The following is a 7663-nucleotide window of genomic DNA, read 5'->3' on the forward strand; positions in this document are numbered from 1 at the left end:
GAGTAGAGCTGCTGCTCCTCCACGTCGAGAGGAGCCAGTTGAGGTGGCTCGGGCATCTGGTAAGGATGCCCCCTGGACGCCTCCCTGGTGAGGTGTTCCGGGCACGTCCCACCAGGAGGAGGCCCCGAGGAAGACCCAGGACACGCTGGAGGGACTATGTCTCTCGGCTGGCCTGGGAACGCCTTGGAGTTCCCCTGGAGGAGCTGGAAGAAGTGGCTGGGGAGAGGGAGGTCTGGGCCTCTCTTCTGAAGCTGCTGCCCCCGCGACCCGACCCCGGATAGGCAGAAGAAAATGGATGGATGGATGGATGGATGGATGGATGGATGGATGGATGGATGGATGGATGGATGGATAGATGGATGGATGGGTGGGTGGGTGGACTGATGATGGATGGATGGATGGATAGATGGATGGATGGATGGATGGATGGATGGATGGATGGATGGATGGATGGATGGATGGATGGATGGATGAATTTCTTCATTCATACTGATAATCTATAATACTGATAAACCATAACATTATGACTAGTTCTTCACTGAGTAAAATGTCAGCTAAATTCATAATCCAAAGAATGTAATGAAGGAATACATTACAAGACCTTTGCTCTGGAGACTCGATTTTAAATCTCATTTTAAGGCTACCTTAAGTTTAACTTGCACACTTTCTCTTGTTAGGTTGGTATTAGAAAAAAAGGTTGTCACAACCCGGGATGATCTTTAAATACTGAAACTGTGTTTTTAGTAGCATTACTGTCATAGATTAAATATTTTTTACACAGTTTTTTGTCAACTACCTTCTTCCCCAGATGAAAACGAGATAACTAAAAAAGACTAAAGCGCAGTGACTAAACCTTTGACGAAAGTTATTGGTATTTATATTGAAAACTAATAACAGGAGGACTCCAGACACACAAAAATCAAGTTTTCAAATTGACACTCGTGTCAACAAAACTATCTTGTTGCCAGGTCAGCTGACAAATGACCAACTTTCAACAAACCAGGCATCATCGGAGGTTTTGAAATGGTGAATTTGAAAATAACAACTCGGTATTGGAAAATTTCCTCATTTTGACTCATTTTGCCAGCATGGGTCACATTTAAAAGTCATATTTGTTGTTCATTCACAGCATTACAGTGTAAACATGTGACTTTTTCACAATCATCATCAGAAAAACACTAATGTTTGCAGAGTTTGTTCGCATGTAAACTGGACCTAAATGTAAACACAAATACTAATTACTGAATGTCCTGATGCATCTCAGTAATCCAGGTAAAAAATCWAAAAGAAAAAAATTGTATAGGTCYTCTGGASGGGTTCTTCTCTAATGAAACGTTTCGTCTCTCCTCCAAGAGACTTCTTCAGTCTGAGAGTTTCAGGCAAAATTCAGGCTTTTAAGCMCTGCCTCCATGTGACTGATACTCACATCACATGGCTATCGTTGACACCTAATTAACACTTATTGTTAACAGGGGGTGGAGTGATACTGGCAATGGCCGCGCTGTAGGAGGGGGACAACAGAAAACTGCGGCCTCCACCTCTGTTTAATGATGGACGGTCTTTCTTTACAAAAAGGCTTCTTTTACTCCTCTCTCAAACCAACGTTCCTCTCTATCAAGAATGAGAACATCCTCATCTCTGAAAGAGTGACCGCTGGCCTGTAAATGAGTGAAAACTGCAGAGTTCTGGCCATTAGATGTAGCTCGTCTGTGTTGTGACATTCTTTTGAACAGCGGCTGCTTTGTTTCCCCGATGTATAACTGGTCGCAGTCCTCCTGGCACTTAACAGCATATACAACATTGCTCTGTTTGTGCCGGGGCACCGGAWCTTTGGGGTGAACCAGCCTTTGCCGTAATGTGTTTTGGGGTTTGAAAGCCACTGGGACATCATGTTTAGAAAATAAACGTCTCAGTTTCTCCGAAACACCCGCAACATACGGAATAACCACTGGTTTGGGTCTGGGTTTGGGGTCTTCATTTTCACCTGAAGGTTGCATGGAATCCTGTCTGTGTTTCCTGTCTGCTTTCAGGAAAGCCCAGTCAGGATAACCACACTGCTCCAGGGCCTGTCGTGTGTGTGTGCAGAGCTTAAAAGCCTGAATTTTGCCTGAAACTCTGAGACTGAAGAAGTCTCTTGGAGGAGAGACGAAATGTTTCATTAGAGAAGAACCCGTCCAGAAGACCTACACAATTTTTTTCTTTTTGACTAATTACTGAAATATATTAAAAGTTAAAATACATTTTTGATCAAAAGACTAAAACTATATTAAAATTTCCTTTCAAAATTAACACATTTGCAAGTAATGCAGTAGTACAAGTTAAGTGGTAATTGTCCTACCAGTTAGTTGTCAGGCCTTCTGAAGTACATCAGCATCACAAATGGGCATCTTGAATCCTGATGAAAGCTCAACATCCCTGGTTGTAGTCCAACATGGAGTCAAAGATGGCCAAAAGGACCTGCACAAAGCAGCAGGACACAATGAAAACAATATATAATGTGTTGTCTTATAAAGCATCATAATTGATCTTGAATGCACATGCATAAAATCGAGCACCACATGCCCAAATACATTCATAGATATTTTTGGTATCAAGGTCAGTATTCAACTCTAGTTTTTTGATCCTTTATAAATGATTATATGTTGTTTTTATATACAAGCTTGTTTTTAAATAGTTGCATTGGACTTTTGTGTTGTAGTGACAAAAYGTCCTCAATGTACAATGTCAAAATTAACTAGAGGATAGCTGAAAGATAGCTATGAAGACTAGATTTTAACAACCCGGAAGTAGGCATAAATATACTTACACTGGCCGAGCATGCGCAGTAGCTTAAAAATAAAGTCACCAGCAACAAGTGACAGAGCAGTTTGGGCAAGTCTCTAAAGACATTTAGTACATGTACTCAAATTTCAGTGTACAAATATATACATAAAGGCTCTTTTGTTAATCACATTTAGCATTCAGCACCCATTTAAGTCAAAGTTTCTCAAACGAACATTGTTAGCTCACAGCGCTAGCCGATTAGCATCTCACTCGAGTCCTAAGAGGGGTTTTTCCCCTCTCTGGCGCACAACATTAAATGTAATTCACCGAAACACGTGAACAACAGATGCTTAAGATACATTGCTTTAATGAGTTTACTTACAATTTGTTACTGTTAACTAGTAACTCCGATGAAAACACGAGAGTGACAGCTTATTACGAACGTCACCTGGTTCTGCGGAGTTATCTGTGTGCACTTCACGGCACGCTCGGAAAAGACACAACTTCCTCCCGAAATGTTGTATTTTAATTAAACAAATTACATTAAAATGTGCACTTCGAACAAATAAATGTACAAAAGTAATTCTGTAACAAAAACATTAAACATATTTTAAATAGATAATTATGCCTTTTTACTTGTTTGCATACTTTATGTTTTATCATACGTTTTCTGTTTTAGGGATTTTATGTTTTTTGGTTTAATTGTATGGTTTTATTGCACAAGACTTTGGTCAGTTTAGATTGTTTTAAATGTGCTTTGTGAATCCAGACGATAAGATTTCAAATATTCACAATATCCCCAAGATGATAAGTTATATGGATGGTTAGTCTTCTTTTTTTTATTTTATTATTTTTTGTAGCACTTTAGGATTCTTGAATGTAAAGTGCCCTATAAATCAAATGTATTATTATTATTTTTTTAATTATTATTATTATGTCTTAGTTTCTTCTTCTCTACTTCCTCTCTTCCACTTGCTCCCTACTCTCACTACAGACGTCGTCCTGCCTTACTTCAACTGTCAACATGTCCATCATGTAATCCTATCTTCACTCCTCCTGCACATCTCACCACTGCACAAATTTAGGTGTCCCACAAGTTTTTATAAAGTTCATACAGTATTAAATAATGAAGTTTTAACATAATTTAAAACTAAATCTGAACCAAATCAGCCTGAAGTTTGTTTGTTTGTTTTATTTTGTTTGTCAGTGATGTTGTAACCTGCCTTTTGCATCACTCTGTGCAACAATGTTTGCGCTGAGTCAGATCATCGCGTCCCTCTGCTGTCTTTTTTTTTTTTTTTTTTTTTTTAGAGGTCACTGAGTCCTGATGACCCCGTCAGGGTCTCTCACACACGAGGGCACGCATCCACCACAGATAATCGATCATCAAGTGGTCAAACCTGAACTCGTTGAGGATCACAGGTTGTAATATTGTCATAAAAATAATCATGAGTAGCACAATGAAACACTAAGAAAAGACTTTGTCGTTTTATAAAACTGTTTTTTTTTTTTAAATAGGCACAAAACCAAGTTTGGGGAGGGGTTTGGAGCTGGCAGAGGGGTTTGTCGTGTGCCTGGGTCGTGACAGGTCAAAGGTCAACAAAGCTGACAAAATCCAGTGACTATGCTAAAGGTCACAGCTCCGGGGTTTGAACTCGGCTTTACTCATGACCTCGCATTTATGGAGGTTTCTGCTTAAATGTAAAGTTTAATTTAATTAAAAGGTCAGGGTTCTTAAAGAACCTGCCATCACCTTATTGTGGTGGGTGATAATTCTGTTAAAGAGTCTGACTGAGTCATTTGTTAGGAGAGGAGAGGAAAAGCAAAGATCAACATTACGAAATATTGCTCTCCAGTGGTAAAAAAAAATAGACAAAGTGAGACATGAATGGTGAGGAAGAGTTTCCAAAGACAGAAGGGATTTGGAGATGAGGTGGAGGGGTGACCGAGTGATAGGAGTCCATGGAAATGGCCTTGCTTGCCAGCTGCAAGAGGCATGAGATCATAGCCCTGTGCTACTCTGCACCATTATCCCCCCCTAAACCCTGCACTCGTCTCTGCCTCCTATTATCCTCCCCGACACACACACACAGCCACACACTGATTTGACTGTTCTGTTTATTGATGACTCAAGCTTGCCATGTCTTTCCGAATACTCAGTCAACGCTGGAGCTCCGGCACCTCGGGGCCTAATGGACTGATCTCGACTGTTTACAGCTGTGGCCTTTCTAAAATGACTCACAAAGAAAAGAACAAAGAGGTCTCTGTGAGCAGGAGAGCTTTTCCCATTCTCACCAACAGGACCTACCGTTGTGCACTTTACTTTTTGTTTTGTTTTCTTTGAAAGATCTCCTATCTTTCTCCTCCCTTGATGAGCTTGTTGTCCTCTCGGTCTTTTTATCTTTCCACCCACAGGAGGCGCTTCGCTCTAATCTGTCACCGCTCAGACTTCTTTCTGTTTACTTTTTTATTTCTTTTACTCATTCTTCACAGTTAAACAGATATCAGAAACATAGTTACTGTTTTCTCAACCAAACTACGTCTGTTTTGGCACAAATCTTCATGTGCAGATTGTGGACTATGACTATTAGCGGTGCTGAAGCTGCAGAGCATATCAGTCCATGGGCGTAATTTGCGGGGGGTTASGGGGGTCATGACCCCCCACAAAAATTTGGTCCAGTCAACGTAGCCGCCCCAATAAAATTACCTAAATTGATCTAACATGATAGAAATTAACTGGTTAAGCACACAGGTGCTAAGCACCAGGTAAATTTTAAAATTTGAGAAATTTAGGTATGTCGTATAATATATCTTAGAAATACAAATTTTTTGTTACACTTGGAAAAAAAAGGGAAATACAAGTAAATCTTTTCTTAATTGTTGAACTGACATGGAACAGAAAAGGTGCGGAGCAATACAATGAAGACAGGGAAGTTAAGTAAATCACAGTAAAAGCATTACAATGCATTTTAACTCTAAAATATCCTGCATTGTTTTACTAAAGTAAATTATTCAATAAATAAATAAATAAGCAGAGAGAAGGTGCAGCATTTGATCGAGTCCGAGACAAGACCAAGACCATCAAAAAGTGGCCAGGTATGCAAATTTTAGCAATTTTCTAGACAGCCAAAAACTCTTTTCCTTACTGTTGTAGTTGGCGATATTTCTGAGCATCATCTGCGTATACTGTAACCGTCTATGCAGAACACAGATATTCAGGTTTGGATTTAAATAGAAACCAATGATGTCATGCAACAAAGAAGAGGGTTATTATTAGTTTGTGTAGCGTTCTTTCATATCAGCGTAATGTTTTTTAGAAATACAATAAACTTCATGCTCTGTGCCCTAAAGTGCAACAGCTACAACATAGCTTTTAAAATGTTCAGCATCCTCAAACACCAAAGTGATGCTCCGGCTACTGTTGTTTTCAAAGTCTTATTTGGGCTCTTGAACCTTTTACCTTTGCCCCACATTCCCCCCCCCCCCTGTGACCGGTTATGTATCTTTCCACACATACCTGAGGGTGGGAGCACCTCTTGCCGCTTCGACATCAAAATTTCCACCCGGCGGGGGCCCTGAAAAGGCCTGGTGTTTGTTTGTTTTGGTGCAAAGCCTTGGCGTGAGCGCAGCGCCGGGCTCTCCTGGGAACAACACCCCATTGGAATGTCTGGAATTTTACACAACAAGGATTAGCTCATCCCTGTCTGTTGTCTCTGCTCTCCATGTTTGTCATTCTTTCATCACGCCGGGCTCAGACACAAGGATGAGCCAACAGAGATGGAGACAATATAAAGAGGCACAACAAAGGATAATGTCTCATCTGAAGGCTTTACTTACTTTTTTAAATGTTAATGCCTAATGAAAAAAAAAATGCTCTTTTCTTTTGGAGCCGGGGAGGCTTGTCTTTGTTTTTATTAACTTTAAAGAAAACAGCTGCACCGTGCTGTTTTATCTGCCCGGCTCAGGCTCAGACAGAGTGACATCATTGCCAGATAACTCCAGCGTGGTTACAGCAACGTTGGGTTGAAAGAAATGTTAGAACCAGAACCAGCACCAAACACCCGYCTTGACGAGATGCAATGGTTTGTAAAACCACATGAAGGTGTCAGAGGAACTCAGGTTTTCTCATCTTTTTATCGTGTTTTGACTAAACTAAAGTTGATAAAACCTTGAAAATTAAAGTTTATTCCTTCTGTTTTAGTGATACCGGTTGGCAGATTTAAAACCAYATGTGTAACATCACCTTTCTTCCAACTCTGCTCCTTTTCTCTCATTTTATCATCAGTCTGATTGTAACCAGTTACAGGACATATTAAGGGAAGAAAGCCAATCYTGGATGAAGCCATCAAGCCTTGGTGGATGCTGCCATCTTGTGTCTRCAATGCAAACACAAAGTTGCATTAAAGTTCTTCTCTTCATTGGTTTTTTATACTGATTTTTTTTTTATAAGGATTGATATGAGACAATCAGCAAAGTAACCATGTGTGACGACTGTCAAGGTAATTTATGAAGCACTAGATCGTTAAGCAGTCTTACTAATAAAACTGTTGCAAATAATTCATCTTAAAAGAAAAATGATTAATACTACATTAAAGAAAATACATCTGACAGATTATCAACCTCATTTTATTAGTAATAAGGAAAGAAAACAGTATTTTTTTTTTATGTTTCATTGATCTGAAGCTAAATGATGAGAGGCCATAAGATGGCAGTGTTTAGTATCTATTTAATGCTGATCTGTGAGTCCTAAAACAGATTATTGAGACAACTTGGTATTTCATTAAATCAGATTTTAAGCTGAATTATTTTATTTTATTATTATTTTTTATTTTTTGCTGTTCGAACCTAGACGTGCCATGTTTTAAGAAAAAAAACAAAACAAAACCTAAAACCCTGATAA

At 39.5% G+C, this 7663-nt stretch overlaps 1 long non-coding RNA gene across 2 annotated transcripts in view; it reads right to left on the bottom strand.

Moving 5' to 3' along the window:
- LOC106521811 (uncharacterized) overlaps positions 1 to 3244 on the bottom strand; it is a 116363-nt gene extending 113119 nt beyond the window's left edge. For both annotated transcript variants that reach the window (XR_001310716.1, XR_001310717.1), the window contains exons 1-2: positions 3146 to 3244; positions 2339 to 2457 (exon numbers count right to left, since the gene is read on the bottom strand). This is a non-coding gene — a long non-coding RNA (uncharacterized LOC106521811). The remainder of the gene's footprint in view (positions 1 to 2338; positions 2458 to 3145) is intronic.
- Positions 3245 to 7663: the final 4419 nt, after the last annotated feature.

This window comes from Austrofundulus limnaeus, unplaced genomic scaffold (genome assembly GCF_001266775.1).
Source record: "Austrofundulus limnaeus strain Quisiro unplaced genomic scaffold, Austrofundulus_limnaeus-1.0 Scaffold116, whole genome shotgun sequence".
NCBI classification, from domain to species: Eukaryota; Metazoa; Chordata; class Actinopteri; order Cyprinodontiformes; family Rivulidae; genus Austrofundulus; species Austrofundulus limnaeus.